This window comes from Pleurodeles waltl, chromosome 4_1 (assembly GCF_031143425.1).
Source record: "Pleurodeles waltl isolate 20211129_DDA chromosome 4_1, aPleWal1.hap1.20221129, whole genome shotgun sequence".
NCBI lineage: Eukaryota > Metazoa > Chordata > Amphibia > Caudata > Salamandridae > Pleurodeles > Pleurodeles waltl.
Window position 1 is genome coordinate 916,580,122 of NC_090442.1, and position 17,309 is coordinate 916,597,430.

The window sequence follows — 17,309 nt, forward strand, 5'->3', positions numbered from 1 at the left end:
CTACTTGTACTGTGTGCCTGCTGCTGGACTATTTTGAGATTTTATTTTTCTTTGCCAAAATCAATGAAGCACATAACTGCCAGTCAAAGCCCGCCTGTGCCCACTGCATTTGTTCCGCAGCCAGCGCCAGCCATGCTGTACCATTTCTCCCAAAAATCTTTCACAAAACTGGCCTACTCCTCCGAAGAACGTGAAAAGGGATGTAAAGCTGGAATCAAGGTACAACTTTTATCTCATCCTGTGTCTTGCAATACATGTACACAGCTAGTTATGGCTGCTGGAAAAACAAGCTAAAATGGGTTACATCATCGGTAAAAATGTACACTGAAATTAAGAGACCACACCAAGAGACCTGACAGTTTCAACAGATGAATACATGGTACCTTCCTAAGCACACTTTAGATATAGCTGACCTACTGATAGATACAAGAGCAGATATTCTATTCCTAAAAGAAATCTATTTATATGAATCTTTAAACCATAACATAGCAAAGACAGCTCCACAGGGGTACGCCATAATGCACATGGACCGAATTGGAAAAAAGGGCGGGAGCCTGGCTTTTTTCTACTCAGACACATTTCAGGACACTGCTTTTCCACTCTCTGAGCTAATGGATGTTGAAGGTAGTGGCTTTTACAGTAAAATCTCACATAATGTTTGATTTTTAGAAGTCTTAATTTACAGACCTCCAGGGACAGCCACCACATTCAATACTCCCTGAGCAATGCCATTGAACATCACTGCACATGTTACACAAACTTAGGCGATTTGAAACTCCATGTTGATAACAAGGATAATATCCCAGTGTCTCAAGTCTTGCTCTGAGGTACACAAAACGTTGGGGTGCTTTTGCTTTCCATGAACTTCTTGTCTGCAACCTGTGACACCCAGGGTAGAGAGTGAGTACCCAACACACTCTGTCCGGCCCCCCGAAATTAATGCATTGATTGCACAACCAAATGCACTCTCATCTTCAGGTCCCCCCTGCAGGAGGCCCTCTCTAGTGAGGTCCTATGATGAGATTCAGTCTGCGGCCGAGCCCAAATGCTGCCCGGGCCATCAGGCCTGGACCGGTAGACCCTCAGCTCCTGACTTGCTTTTGGCATACCCCGGTCCAAGGAGCTGTGAAATGTGGAACCTAGAAACCTAGAAACCTTGCCTTACTTCCACAGGTGAAAGTAGCAGAGCCAGGGGTCTCATGCCTTGGGAGCCTCACCTTTTGAATGTCCTCCCTGCCAAAAGCAAGATGTCTCCCCCCTGCATATGCCTAATGTTAGAAATGGGGTCTTTGGTTGGCAGTCAGGTTATCCCCCCGTCCAAGCAAGGACCCTCACTCTAGTCAGGGTAAGTCACACACAACCCAAAATATCCTGTGCCCATCCTCTGGTAGCTTGGCACTGAGCAGTCAGGCTTAACTTAGAAAGCAATGTGTAAAGTATTTGTGCAATAAATCATGCAATAACACAGTAGAACACCACAAAAATACACCACACAGTATTTAGAAAAACATATAATATTTATCTGGAAAGATGCAGGTCAAAACGATTAAGATTCAATAAGTACATGTTGAAATATCACTTAGAAAATGATATCAAGAGTCTTTAGTTCTTAAAAAGCACCAAATGTGTCTTACAAGCACAAAGTACCTGGTTTGCATTCAAATTATCTGCAAGGGACCGCAGAGGAGTAGTTGTGTGGAAAACGGGGAGGTGTGCGTTGATTTTTCTGCCGCACACAGACAATGCGTCATTGAGTTTTCATGCAGGGCAGGTTTTGCGCTGATTTCCGGCCCAGAGACTGGGATCCTCTTCGGGTTGCGGGGTTTTCGGACGCCCCGGGGACGATGCGTTGAAATCCTGGGCATGCAGGACAAAGTCACAGGGGTTGCGTCGATCCGGTGGGGGTTGCGTGGAAATTTCTACCACACGGCAGGCGCTGCGTCGATTCCTCTCAGGAAGTTGGGCTGCGTCGTTCCGGTTCGTCTTTGCATCGATCCACGGAGCCGTGCGCCGAATTTGCAGTCGCAACACTAGCACTGTGTTGATCTCTTCGTTGGGAAGTCGGGCTGCCTCGTTCCGGTTCAGGGTGCAGTGATTTTCTCATCCCGAGGCAGGCTGTGCATCGCTTCTTGCAAGCTGTGCGTCAATTTTTGCTGCACAAGGAGTTCTTTTGCAGAGATGAAGTCTTTTTGGTCCTGACACTTCGGGGAACAGGAAGCAACCTCTATCCAAGCCCTTGGAGAGCACGTCTCAGCAAAGCCAGAGGACAGCACGGCAGCAGGGCAGCATTCCTTTGCAGAAAAGCAGACAGGTGAGTCCTTTGGGCAGCCAGGCAGTTCCTCTTGGCAGGTTGCAGGTTCTGGTTCAGGGATTCTTCACCAGCGGTATCTTGTCCAAAGGTGTCTGAGTTGGTAGGGTCAGAGACCCTGCTTAAATAGCCAAATGTGCCTTTGAAGTGGGGGAAACATCTAAGAGTGGCTTAGAAGAGCACAAGGTCCCCTTTCAGTCCCATCCTGTCTGCCAGGGTCCCAGAAGGGGGTGTGGCAGTCCTTTGTGTGAGGGCAGGCTACTGTCCTCTGACATGTAAGTGTCAGGCCCTCCACCCTTTGAGCCCAGGAAGACCCATTCAATATGCAGATGTGTGCAAGGGTGACTGAACATCCTGTGTTTGGGGTTCTCTGAGTGAACGCACAAGGGAGCTGTCAACTAAACCTAGCCTGACGTGGATTGTAAGGCACAGAAGGATTTAAGTGTAGAGAAATGCTCACTTTCTAAAAGTTGCATTTCTAAAATAGTAATCTAAAATCCAACTTCGCCAGTAAGCAGGACTTTCTATTACCATTCTGGCCATACTAAATATGACCTGGCTACTCCTTTCAGATCAAGATCTACCACTCAAACAGTATATGGGGGTAGCCGTAATGATATCCTATGAAAGGAGCAGGCCTCACAGCAGTTTAAATCGAATTTAGGAGGTTTACACTACCAGGACATTTAGAACACACATGTACATGCCCTGCCTTTTACCTACATAGCACCCTGCCCTATGGGCTACCTAGGGCCTACCTTAGGGGTGACACATGTAGAAAAGGGAGAGTTTAAGGCTTGGCAATTACTTTTAAATGCCAAGTCGAAAAGGCAGTGAAACTGCACACAGAGGCCCTGCAGTGGCAGGCCTGAGACATGGTTAGGGGGCTACTTATGTGGGTGGCACAACCAGTGCTGCAGCGCACTAGTAGCATTTAATTTACAGGCCCTGTGCACATGTAGTGCACTTGACTAGGGACTTACAAAAAAATTAAATAAACCAACTGGGGATGAGCTAATGTCACCATGTTTTAAGGAGAGAGCATATGCATGTTAGCACTGATTAGCCGTGGTAAAGTGCACAGAGTCCTAAAGCCAGCAAAAATGAGGTCAGAAAAAGAGGAGAAGGAAGGCAAAAAGTTTGGGGGTGACCCTGCAGAAAGGGCATTTCCAACACCTAATATTCACACACACACCATTTGCACATAACCAACCATACCACTACAAAAGTACTAAGAACCAAGTGAAATCCAGAGATATGTAGCTTTTGATAGTGTTTGTTCTACACACTACTCACACACAAACTGCACATAACCAACCACAACACTACAAATGTAATGAGGACTGAGTACTATTCAGAGGAGGCAAGCTTTTCATAGTATTTGGTCTCCACACACAGATAAGAAATAGAGTTAAATCATAGAAAGGAAATTATTTCATTTAGCAATGTATAAAACACAGCAATGGTGTGCAGACCATCTTGCGTGGATTGTAGTTGTGGGCAGTCTAAGTGCTTTCACTGTCACAAACTAACACACTTGCTCCTTTTTAGGTCTGGTCTGACAGCATTTCCGAGACATTTGGTTTGCTTACAGTGGCCTTGGGGCCCATTCATTGCTTACCATTGGTTGACTTCATTGTCACTCTGATTTACTTGTTCCTCATTTGTCAGAACAGGCAGCAGTCACCACCTCTTCGTGTGATTGTCCCTGCCTACTCCATGGCCCAAGTATGTGTTTCTCTCGAGTGCTCATGTTTAAGAGGCTACTATTTTCTTTTTGTTGAAGCACTCTTTAAAAGTGCATGTGTTTGTGAGAATACTCCTGCATGCATTTCTTTGTGTTTAAGCACACTAGAGAGAACATAATTTTCACCTGGCTCCTTCCTGTACTCCCTTCCCCATGTTCCTTTCCTGTCTGTATCCTTGCCCCACCGTACTTCCCTTGTCCGTTTTGGCTTGCTGCCGGTGTACTGCTCCCTCCCACCCTCATGCCTCTTTGCTCCGTGTTGCAAATCCGCCTGGCCACCCCAGCCTTGCCAAGTTTCCCAGTTTTTTCTTTGAGTTCTCGGACTTGTAGCAGTGTTTATTCGCTTATAAAAGCAGGCGTTCATGTCCCAGAATTCAGGGAACAATACCTGGACTGGAGGCGCACATCACAATTGGACCTGTGCTGTTTGACAGCAATGCCACTCTTCCACAATTAAAAAAAAGTGCTATAAGGTTGCAAGAGCTGGCCACGTCATAGTGCTAATAAAAAAAAGTATTATTACGTGGCTAGAGCTGGGCGTATCATATTGCTTTGTTTTTTTTTTTTTTTTTTACATTCAGGCACGCTCTGCCAGTGCTTGTGTTTAAGTGCCAATGGCATGATTAGCTTTTTGGAAGGGCTGAGATGTTCTTGTTATGTGATATAATGCACAACTGCAGAATGTTCTCTGCATTTTTCCGGAAGATTTATATTTTAATTATCCATCTACAGAACGTAGAGCTGTATTCATGAAATTCAACCAGGTTATGAAAGAGGTAGATAATCCCAAGCATTTTGCATTCGAGTTAAGCCATTTTTCTGATGGTTTGCAATACTACGAAGACTGTGTCATGTGTTACGGTGCTATGTTTATTCACATGTCGCCTTTATGTGTTGTGATGTCTTATGCTGATGGGCCTGTTTTAACACAAAGGTGCCACCAATATAAAATCAACAGTACCACTTTGCGTACTTCCCTTTTTAGGTTTGGCCCTGGCCAAGATGTTTTGATTTTACTTAAATTATATGTCTATTATACTTCCTTAAAGGGGCTTGCAGCCATCTGTTTTAAGCCATTGCTCTGTTGTTGCGTCATTCACATTTTGCTTTCTCCCACTACAGCATTAAGCATGAGGCAATGGGTCAGTCTACTAAAGCCACTGGTTAACTTCACTTACAGTTAATGCATTTTGTTCTTTCACAAAGAGCTAATCCACTCATCAGGTACTTTCCTTCAGTGCAAGTGTTTTTTATTTTTACTATATAATTCCTTTCATTTCACCTTTGTGTTTTGAGCCTGATGTGGTAGCAGGACTCTACTGATGTGAGCAGAAGGCACATTCCGGCTTTTTCAGTTCCTGTCTCCTGCTATTGCATCATACCATATTGTTTCAACTTGAAACCGTTCTACATTATGTTGTCTTCTTCCTTTCTTTATTGTTTCCTTTCTTGCCTACTTCCCTTCTGTCTTTTCTCCTTTCTGTTGTTTCTTTCCTGTTCTTCTTTTTTGCTTCTTCCCTTCTTTTTCTTCTTTATTTCCATCTTTTTCTATACCTTCTTTCTTTCCTTGCCTTCTTTTCCTCCTTCTTTCTTCCTTGCCTACTTTCTTTCATTTCTTCTTTCTTTCTTGACTTTTTTCTTTTTCTCTGTCATTTACATTTTTCTCCCACCCTCTACAGCATGTGTCAAGGGGCAACTCGTCAGCCTGCTTCAGCCATTTCTGACTTCTTCACTACGAGTTGGGACATGCTGTCCTTTCACAAGAAGCACATCCACACACAAGGTAATCTCCTTCAGTGTCAGGGAGTACTATGGGAATCTGTGCTTGTTTGAGACCAAAAAACATTTTTGGCTTAAGTCAATGTTTTTTTTTTTTCATTGAGACCCCGACAGCTATCCCGGCAATAACATTTTGTAAACACCATGACAAAACGAAAATGTAATAAGACTGGCGGCTAACGCCAGACCTACTCTACTGTCTGTCTCAATTCTTGTTTTGAATGCACAAACTGAACAACTAAGTACACATATGCAACTAGGTGAATATATGCCCGCGTTAATGTGGTAACACATCAGTAATTAAAGTCTAATAAAAGTCATGTACATTGGTCTAGGAATAACGGTCGATCCGGCCAAAAATAAACGTTCATGGGAGCATTCACGATAATCTAATAGCAGGTTGAATGTACTAATGTTAGGGACAGGCTACAAACGCCCGTGAAATGTGAAATACTTGGAGATGAGACGCGGTATCAAGCAAGTATGAATGTTTCAAATGGTGCAACGGAGGGGAGCGGCTTGAAGGCTTTATTGTTCCTTCTGTGTGTTTTATTCCACAGTTCACAATCCACACGATGGCAGCTAGAGACATCCTTTGTGTGTGTTCTCATGGCCACCCTCCTCTGAACCAAGTGTATGGGCGTCGCCAGGCAGCGTTAGTAGGCAATGTAAGGGTGAAAGCCAATGTACTCGAGTGTTTCAACCGTTCGGAGCACAGCTGGTTAAGATACTCATTAATGCATATTAAAACCATGCCCGTATCGTGACAGCGGGTTAAAACCAAAGTGTATTTGCAGTCTGGACGCACGTTTCCTTTTCACACCCCATTCAGTTTAGTTAGGACGCGCTTCACTAAACATACTAAGCCATGTTTATTTTCATTTAACCAAACCCAGTAAAACCTCGAGGCCTGCAGAGTTTAGGAAGACACCAGGCGTCTTTTGAGCTAATTCTGAAGCTGGGGTCAGGGTTAAGCGACAAGAGCGGGTGTGAGTCTCTGCTTGTATTGGGCTGATTACGACACCGAAAAAGTTCAAACGTGAGAGCGTCGCTTTTGTGTGATGTCATGAGCGTCCCCTCAGTACACACTCTGCACGTCGAGGTTTGTCGCAGGTCTTGATGAAGCAGAAAAAGAAAGACTAACAAACATTTATATATCATGTATCAAAATCGTATATGCAATGTGTGTTTTAGCAAAGAAAAATAATGTATGTAGAAAATGTGCCCACGAAGTAGGTCGCCATTTAGTATAAACAAGCTTAATTAATCATGAAACTCGACAAATGCATTAATGTGTCATAATTGCAGCTATATTTTATTATTTTCTTGTTAAACTGTTATATGTTTAGCTTAAATTTAGCAGAGGCTTTGGCCTAGTTGCCTGGTCTCAATTTTAACTTGTATTAACAAAGAGGTGTTTTAAACCTTTAAAAGCTGTATTTTTCCAGTAGAATGACTAATACCCTTATCTCAAGGTTGCGTGCTAGGCAACTTTCATCCCCTTTGAAGCAAGGTCAGTTTCTGCAGGTGCAGACAATAAAGACACTGATGCAGAATTAATTGGCAACTTTGTTGCTACTTGTGTTCCAAAACTCCAAGGACACCTCACACACACCTCACACGTAGATGAGTATTAAGAGAAAAGACACTATTCATTGGTCAAAGAAGAAATCACCCCATGGACCCTCCAATGGAAGAACATGAATGTAGGAAGTTGGCTCTGTATGTGCTATTTCAAAGTAAGGAATAGCATGCACAGAGTCCAAGGGTTCCCCTTAGAGGTAAGATAGTGGCAAAAAGAGATAATACTAATGCTCTATTTTGTGGTAGTGTGGTCGAGCAGTAGGCTTATCCAAGGAGTAGTGTTAAGCATTTGTTGTACATACACATAGACAATAAATGAGGTACACACACTCAGAGACAAATCCAGCCAATAGGTTTTTGTATAGAAAAATATATTTTCTTAGTTTATTTTAAGAACCACAGGTTCAAATTCTACATGTAATATCTCATTCGAAAGGTATTGCAGGTAAGTACTTTAGGAACTTTAAAGCATAAAAATTGCATGTATACTTTACAAGTTATTGACAAATAGCTGTTTTAAAAGTGGACACAGTGCAATTTTCACAGTTCCTAGGGGAGGTAAGTATTTGTTAGTTTTACCAGGTAAGTAAGACACTTACAGGGTTCAGTTCTTGGTCCAAGGTAGCCCACCGGTGGGGGTTCAGAGCAACCCCAAAGTTACCACACCAGCAGCTCAGGGCCGGTCAGGTGCAGAGTTCAAAGTGGTGCCCAAAACACATAGGCTAGAATGGAGAGAAGGGGGTGCCCCGGTTCCGGTCTGCTTGCAGGTAAGTACCCGCGTCTTCGGAGGGCAGACCAGGGGGGTTTTGTAGGGCACCGGGGGGGACACAAGCCCACACAGAAATTTCACCCTCAGCGGCGCGGGGGCGGCCGGGTGCAGTGTAGAAACAAGCATCGGGTTCGCAATGTTAGTCTATGAGAGATCTCGGGATCTCTTCAGCGCTGCAGGCAGGCAAGGGGGGGGTTCCTCGGGGAAACCTTCACTTGATCAAGGGAGAGGGACTCCTGGGGGTCACTCCTCCAGTGAAAGTCCGGTCCTTCAGGTCCTGGGGGCTGCGGGTGCAGGGTCTCTCCCAGGTGTCGGGACTTAGGATTCAAAGAGTCGCGGTCAGGGGAAGCCTCGGGATTCCCTCTGCAGGCGGCGCTGTGGGGGCTCAGGGGGGACAGGTTTTTGTACTCACAGTCTTAGAGTAGTCCTGGGGTCCCTCCTGAGGTGTTGGATCGCCACCAGCCGAGTCGGGGTCGCCGGGTGCAGTGTTGCAAGTCTCACGCTTCTTGCGGGGAGCTTGCAGGGTTCTTTAAAGCTGCTGGAAACAAAGTTGCAGCTTTTCTTGGAGCAGGTCCGCTGTCCTCGGGAGTTTCTTGTCTTTTCGAAGTAGGGGCAGTCCTCAGAGGATGTCGAGGTCGCTGGTCCCTTTGGAAGGCGTCGCTGGAGCAGGATCTTTGGAAGGCAGGAGACAGGCCGGTGAGTTTCTGGAGCCAAGGCAGTTGTCGTCTTCTGGTCTTCCTCTGCAGGGGTTTTCAGCTAGGCAGTCCTTCTTCTTGTAGTTGCAGGAATCTAATTTTCTAGGGTTCAGGGTAGCCCTTAAATACTAAATTTAAGGGCGTGTTTAGGTCTGGGTGGTTAGTAGCCAATGGCTACTAGCCCTGAGGGTGGGTACACCCTCTTTGTGCCTCCTCCCAAGGGGAGGGGGTCACAATCCTAACCCTATTGGGGGAATCCTCCATCTGCAAGATGGAGGATTTCTAAAAGTTAGAGTCACCTCAGCTCAGGACACCTTAGGGGCTGTCCTGACTGGTCAGTGACTCCTCCTTGTTTTTCTCATTATCTTCTCCGGCCTTGCCGCCAAAAGTGGGGCCTGGCCGGAGGGGGCGGGCAACTCCACTAGCTGGAGTGTCCTGCTGGGTTGGCACAAAGGAGGTGAGCCTTTGAGGCTCACCGCCAGGTGTGACAATTCCTGCCTGGGGGAGGTGTTAGCATCTCCACCCAGTGCAGGCTTTGTTACTGGCCTCAGAGTGACAAAGGCACTCTCCCCATGGGGCCAGCAACATGTCTCGGTTTGTGGCAGGCTGCTAAAACTAGTCAGCCTACACAGATAGTCGGTTAAGTTTCAGGGGGCACCTCTAAGGTGCCCTCTGTGGTGTATTTTACAATAAAATGTACACTGGCATCAGTGTGCATTTATTGTGCTGAGAAGTTTGATACCAAACTTCCCAGTTTTCAGTGTAGCCATTATGGTGCTGTGGAGTTCGTGTTTGACAAACTCCCAGACCATATACTCTTATGGCTACCCTGCACTTACAATGTCTAAGGTTTTGTTTAGACACTGTAGGGGTACCATGCTCATGCACTGGTACCCTCACCTATGGTATAGTGCACCCTGCCTTAGGGCTGTAAGGCCTGCTAGAGGGGTGTCTTACCTATACTGCATAGGCAGTGAGAGGCTGGCATGGCACCCTGAGGGGAGTGCCATGTCGACTTACTCGTTTTGTCCTCACGAGCACACACAAGCTGGCAAGCAGTGTGTCTGTGCTGAGTGAGAGGTCTCCAGGGTGGCATAAGACATGCTGCAGCCCTTAGAGACCTTCCTTGGCATCAGGGCCCTTGGTACTAGAAGTACCAGTTACAAGGGACTTATCTGGATGCCAGGGTCTGCCAATTGTGGATACAAAAGTACAGGTTAGGGAAAGAACACTGGTGCTGGGGCCTGGTTAGCAGGCCTCAGCACACTTTCAATTGTAAACATAGCATCAGCAAAGGCAAAAAGTCAGGGGGCAACCATGCCAAGGAGGCATTTCCTTACACAACCCCCCCCCAAACGAAAGAGGATGAGACTAACCTTTCCCAAGAGAGTCTTCATTTTCTAAGTGGAAGAACCTGGAAAGGCCATCTGCATTGGCATGGGCAGTCCCAGGTCTGTGTTCCACTATAAAGTCCATTCCCTGTAGGGAGATGGACCACCTCAACAGTTTAGGATTTTCACCTTTCATTTGCATCAGCCATTTGAGAGGTCTGTGGTCAGTTTGAACTAGGAAGTGAGTCCCAAAGAGGTATGGTCTCAGCTTCTTCAGGGACCAAACCACAGCAAAGGCCTCCCTCTCAATGGCACTCCAACGCTGCTCCCTGGGGAGTAACCTCCTGCTAATGAAAGCAACAGGCTGGTCAAGGCCATCATCATTTGTTTGGGACAAAACTGCCCCTATCCCATGTTCAGAGGCATCAGTCTGCACAATGAACTGCTTAGAATAATCTGGAGCTTTGAGAACTGGTGCTGAGCACATTGCTTGTTTCAGGGTGTCAAAGGCCTGTTGGCATTCCACAGTCCAGTTCACTTTCTTGGGCATTTTCTTGGAGGTGAGTTCAGTGAGGGCTGTCACAATGGATCCATATCCCTTCACAAACCTCCTGTAATACCCAGTCAAGCCAAGGAATGCCCTGACTTGAGTCTGGGTTTTTGGAGCTACCCAGTCCAGAATAGTCTGGATCTTGGGTTGGAGTGGCTGAACTTGGCCTCCACCTACAAGGTGTCCCAAGTAAACCACAGTTCCCTGCCCTATCTGGCATTTGGATGCCTTGATAGAGAGGCCTGCAGATTGCAGAGCCTTCAAAACCTTCTTCAGGTGGACCAGGTGATCCTGCCAGGTGGAGCTAAAGACAGCAATATCATCAAGATAAGCTGTGCTAAAGGACTCCAAGCCAGCAAGGACTTGATTCACCAACCTTTGGAAGGTGGCAGGGGCATTCTTTAAACCAAAGGGCATAACAGTAAACTGATAATGCCCATCAGGTGTGGAGAATGCTGTTTTCTCTTTCGCTCCAGGTGCCATTTTTATTTGCCAGTACCCTGCTGTCAAGTCAAAGGTACTTAAGAATTTGGCAGCACCTAATTTGTCTATGAGCTCATCAGCTCTGGGAATTGGATGAGCATCTGTCTTGGTGACAGAATTGAGCCCTCTGTAGTCCACACAAAACCTCATCTCTTTCTTTCCATCTTTGGTGTGAGGTTTGGGGACTAAGACCACTGGGCTAGCCCAGGGGCTGTCAGAGCGCTCAATTACTCCCAATTCCAGCATCTTGTGGACTTCCACCTTAATGCTTTCCTTAACATGGTCAGATTGTCTAAAGATTTTGTTTTTGACAGGCATGCTGTCTCCTGTGTCCACATCATGGGTACATAGGTGTGTCTGACCAGGGGTTAAGGAGAAGAGTTCAGGAAACTGTTGTAGGACTCTCCTACAATCAGCTTGCTGTTGGCCAGAGAGGGTGTCTGAGTAGATCACTCCATCTACTGTGCCATCTTTTGGGTCTGATGACAGAAGATCAGGGAGAGGTTCACTCTCTGCCTCCTGATCCTCATCTGTTACCATCAACAGATTCACATCAGCCCTGTCATGGAAGAGCTTAAGGCGGTTCACATGGATCACCCTCTTGGGGCTCCTGCTTGTGCCCAGGTCCACCAGGTAGGTGACCTGACTCTTCCTTTCTAGTACTGGGTAAGGGCCACTCCATTTGTCCTGGAGTGCCCTGGGAGCCACAGGCTCCAGCACCCAGACTTTCTGCCCGGGTTGGAACTCAACCAGTGCAGCCTTTTGGTCATACCAAAACTTCTGGAGCTGTTGGCTGGCCTCAAGGTTTTTGGTTGCCTTTTCCATGTACTCTGCCATTCTAGAGCGAAGGCCAAGTACATAGTCCACTATGTCCTGTTTAGGCTCATGGAGAGGTCTCTCCCAGCCTTCTTTAACAAGGGCAAGTGGTCCCCTTACAGGATGACCAAACAGAAGTTCAAAGGGTGAGAATCCTACTCCCTTCTGTGGCACCTCTCTGTAAGCGAAAAGCAGGCATGGCAAGAGGACATCCCATCTCCTTTTGAGTTTTTCTGGGAGCCCCATGATCATGCCCTTTAATGTCTTGTTGAATCTCTCAACTAAGCCATTAGTTTGTGGATGGTATGGTGTAGTGAATTTATAAGTCACCCCACACTCATTCCACATGTGCTTTAGGTATGCTGACATGAAGTTGGTACCTCTGTCAGACACCACCTCCTTAGGGAAACCCACTCTGGTAAAGATACCAATGAGGGCCTTGGCTACTGCAGGGGCAGTAGTCGACCTAAGGGGAATAGCTTTAGGATACCTGGTAGCATGATCCACTACTACCAGGATATACATATTTCCTGAGGCTGTGGGAGGTTCCAGTGGACCAACTATGTCCACACCCACTCTTTCAAAGGGAACCCCCACCACTGGAAGTGGAATGAGGGGGGCCTTTGGATGTCCACCTGTCTTACCACTGGCTTGACAGGTGGGGCAGGAGAGGCAAAACTCCTTAACCATGTTGGACATATTGGGCCAGTAGAAGTGGTTGACTAACCTCTCCCACGTCTTGGTTTGTCCCAAATGTCCAGCAAGGGGAATGTCATGGGCCAATGTTAGGATGAACTTCCTGAACAGCTGAGGCACTACCACTCTCCTAGTGGCACCAGGTTTGGGGTCTCTGGCCTCAGTGTACAGGAGTCCATCTTCCCAATAGACCCTATGCGTTCCATTTTTCTTGCCTTTGGACTCTTCAGCAGCTTGCTGCCTAAGGCCTTCAAGAGAGGGACAGGTTTCTTGTCCCTTACACAGCTCCTCCCTTGAGGGTCCCCCTGGGCCTAAGAGCTCAACCTGATAAGGTTCAAGCTCCAAAGGCTCAGTTCCCTCAGAGGGCAGAACTTCTTCCTGAGAAGAGAGGTTCCCTTTCTTTTGCTGTGTTGTAGTTGGTTTCCCAACTGACTTTCCTGTTCTCTTGGTAGGCTGGGCCATTCTTCCAGACTCCAGCTCTACTTGTTCACCCTGTGCCTTGCATTGTGCTCTTGTTTTCACACACACCAGTTCAGGGATACCCAGCATTGCTGCATGGGTTTTTAGTTCTACCTCAGCCCATGCTGAGGACTCCAGGTCATTTCCAAGCAGACAGTCCACTGGGATATTTGAGGAGACCACCACCTGTTTCAGGCCATTGACCCCTCCCCATTCTAAAGTAACCATTGCCATGGGATGTACTTTTCTCTGATTGTCAGCGTTGGTGACTGTGTAAGTTTTTCCAGTCAGGTATTGGCCAGGGGAAACCAGTTTCTCTGTCACCATGGTGACACTGGCACCTGTATCCCTCAGGCCCTCTATTCTAGTCCCATTAATTAAGAGTTGCTGTCTGTATTTTTGCATGTTAGGCGGCCAGACAGCTAGTGTGGCTAAATCCACCCCACCCTCAGAAACTAGAGTAGCTTCAGTGTGGACCCTGATTTGCTCTGGGCACACTGTTGATCCCACTTGGAGACTAGCCATACCAGTGTTACCTGGATGGGAGTTTGGAGTGGAACCTTTCTTGGGACAGGCCTTGTCTCCAGTTTGGTGTCCATGCTGTTTACAGCTATGACACCAGGCCTTTTTGGGATCAAAGTTTTTACCCTTGTACCCATTGTTTTGTGAAGAGGCTCTGGGCCCACCCTCCTGTGCAGGTTTTTGGGGGCCTGTAGAAGACTCTTTACTATTTTTAGTTTTGGTTGTCTCATCACCCTTCCCCTGGGGAGTCTTTGTGACCCCTTTCTTTTGGTCACCCCCTGTTGAAGTCTTGGACACCCTTGTCTTGACCCAATGGTCCGCCTTCTTTCCCAATTCTTGGGGAGAAATTGGTCCTAGGTCTACCAGATGCTGATGCAGTTTATTATTGAAACAATTACTTAACAGGTGTTCTTTCACACATAAATTGTACAGCCCATCATAATTACTTACACCACTGCCTTGAATCCAACCATCTAGTGTTTTCACTGAGTAGTCAACAAAGTCAACCCAGGTCTGGCTCGAGGATTTTTGAGCCCCCCTGAACCTAATCCTGTACTCCTCAGTGGAGAATCCAAAGCCCTCAATCAGGGTACCCTTCATGAGGTCGTAAGATTCTGCATCTTTTCCAGAGAGTGTGAGGAGTCTATCCCTACACTTTCCAGTGAACATTTCCCAAAGGAGAGCACCCCAGTGAGATCTGTTCACTTTTCTGGTTACACAAGCCCTCTCAAAAGCTGTGAACCACTTGGTGATGTCATCACCATCTTCAAATTTTGTCACAATCCCTTTGGGGATTTTTAACATGTCAGGAGAATCTCTGACCCTATTTATATTGCTGCCACCATTGATGGGTCCTAGGCCCATCTCTTGTCTTTCCCTTTCTATGGCTAGGAGCTGTCTCTCTAAAGCCAATCTTTTGGCCATCCTGGCTAACAGGAGGTCATCTTCACTGAGAGCATCCTCAGTGATTTCAGAAATGTGGGACCCTCCTGTGAGGGACTCACTATTTCTGACTAACACAGTTGGAGACAGGACTTGAGGGGTCCTGTTCTCCCTATTTAGGACTGGAGGAGGGACATTGGCCTCCAAGTCACTAATTTCTTCCTCTGTGAGGTCATCATCAGAGGGGTTGGCTTTTTCAAACTCTGCCAACAGCTCCTGGAGCTGAATTTTGGTAGGTCTGGAGCCAATGGTTATTTTTTTGATATTACAGAGAGACCTTAGCTCCCTCATCTTAAGATGGAGGTAAGGTGTGGTGTCGAGTTCCACCACATTCATCTCTGTATCAGACATTATTTTGCTAAAAGTTGGAAGACTTTTTAAAGAATCTAAAACTGTTTCTAGAATCTAATTTCAAACTTTTAACAAACTTTTAAACTCTAAAAGACAATGCTAAACAGGGACTTAACACACAAGGCCCTAGCAGGACTTTTAAGAATTTAGAAAAATTTCAAATTGCAAAAATGAATTTCTAATGACAATTTTGGAATTTGTCGTGTGATCAGGTATTGGCTGAGTAGTCCAGCAAATGCAAAGTCTTGTACCCCACCGCTGATCCACCAATGTAGGAAGTTGGCTCTGTATGTGCTATTTCAAAGTAAGGAATAGCATGCACAGAGTCCAAGGGTTCCCCTTAGAGGTAAGATAGTGGCAAAAAGAGATAATACTAATGCTCTATTTTGTGGTAGTGTGGTCGAGCAGTAGGCTTATCCAAGGAGTAGTGTTAAGCATTTGTTGTACATACACATAGACAATAAATGAGGTACACACACTCAGAGACAAATCCAGCCAATAGGTTTTTGTATAGAAAAATATCTTTTCTTAGTTTATTTTAAGAACCACAGGTTCAAATTCTACATGTAATATCTCATTCGAAAGGTATTGCAGGTAAGTACTTTAGGAACTTTAAAGCATAAAAATTGCATGTATACTTTACAAGTTATTGACAAATAGCTGTTTTAAAAGTGGACACAGTGCAATTTTCACAGTTCCTAGGGGAGGTAAGTATTTGTTAGTTTTACCAGGTAAGTAAGACACTTACAGGGTTCAGTTCTTGGTCCAAGGTAGCCCACCGGTGGGGGTTCAGAGCAACCCCAAAGTTACCACACCAGCAGCTCAGGGCCGGTCAGGTGCAGAGTTCAAAGTGGTGCCCAAAACACATAGGCTAGAATGGAGAGAAGGGGGTGCCCCGGTTCCGGTCTGCTTGCAGGTAAGTACCCGCGTCTTCGGAGGGCAGACCAGGGGGGTTTTGTAGGGCACCGGGGGGGACACAAGCCCACACAGAAATTTCACCCTCAGCGGCGCGGGGGCGGCCGGGTGCAGTGTAGAAACAAGCGTCGGGTTCGCAATGTTAGTCTATGAGAGATCTCGGGATCTCTTTAGCGCTGCAGGCAGGCAAGGGGGGGGTTCCTCGGGGAAACCTCCACTTGATCAAGGGAGAGGGACTCCTGGGGGTCACTCCTCCAGTGAAAGTCCGGTCCTTCAGGTCCTGGGGGCTGCGGGTGCAGGGTCTCTCCCAGGTGTCGGGACTTAGGATTCAAAGAGTCGCGGTCAGGGGAAGCCTCGGGATTCCCTCTGCAGGCGGCGCTGTGGGGGCTCAGGGGGGACAGGTTTTTGTACTCACAGTCTTAGAGTAGTCCTGGGGTCCCTCCTGAGGTGTTGGATCGCCACCAGCCGAGTCGGGGTCGCCGGGTGCAGTGTTGCAAGTCTCACGCTTCTTGCGGGGAGCTTGCAGGGTTCTTTAAAGCTGCTGGAAACAAAGTTGCAGCTTTTCTTGGAGCAGGTCCGCTGTCCTCGGGAGTTTCTTGTCTTTTCGAAGTAGGGGCAGTCCTCAGAGGATGTCGAGGTCGCTGGTCCCTTTGGAAGGCGTCGCTGGAGCAGGATCTTTGGAAGGCAGGAGACAGGCCGGTGAGTTTCTGGAGCCAAGGCAGTTGTCGTCTTCTGGTCTTCCTCTGCAGGGGTTTTCAGCTAGGCAGTCCTTCTTCTTGTAGTTGCAGGAATCTAATTTTCTAGGGTTCAGGGTAGCCCTTAAATACTAAATTTAAGGGCGTGTTTAGGTCTGGGTGGTTAGTAGCCAATGGCTACTAGCCCTGAGGGTGGGTACACCCTCTTTGTGCCTCCTCCCAAGGGGAGGGGGTCACAATCCTAACCCTATTGGGGGAATCCTCCATCTGCAAGATGGAGGATTTCTAAAAGTTAGAGTCACCTCAGCTCAGGACACCTTAGGGGCTGTCCTGACTGGTCAGTGACTCCTCCTTGTTTTTCTCATTATCTTCTCCGGCCTTGCCGCCAAAAGTGGGGCCTGGCCGGAGGGGGCGGGCAACTCCACTAGCTGGAGTGTCCTGCTGGGTTGGCACAAAGGAGGTGAGCCTTTGAGGCTCACCGCCAGGTGTGACAATTCCTGCCTGGGGGAGGTGTTAGCATCTCCACCCAGTGCAGGCTTTGTTACTGGCCTCAGAGTGACAAAGGCACTCTCCCCATGGGGCCAGCAACATGTCTCGGTTTGTGGCAGGCTGCTAAAACTAGTCAGCCTACACAGATAGTCGGTTAAGTTTCAGGGGGCACCTCTAA

At 47.0% G+C, this 17,309-nt stretch overlaps 1 protein-coding gene across 1 annotated transcript in view; it reads right to left on the minus strand.

Moving 5' to 3' along the window:
* FBXL13 (F-box and leucine rich repeat protein 13) overlaps positions 1–17,309 on the minus strand; it is a 1,108,093-nt gene that overhangs the window by 319,725 nt on the left and 771,059 nt on the right. The gene's annotated exons all lie outside the window — the stretch shown is intronic.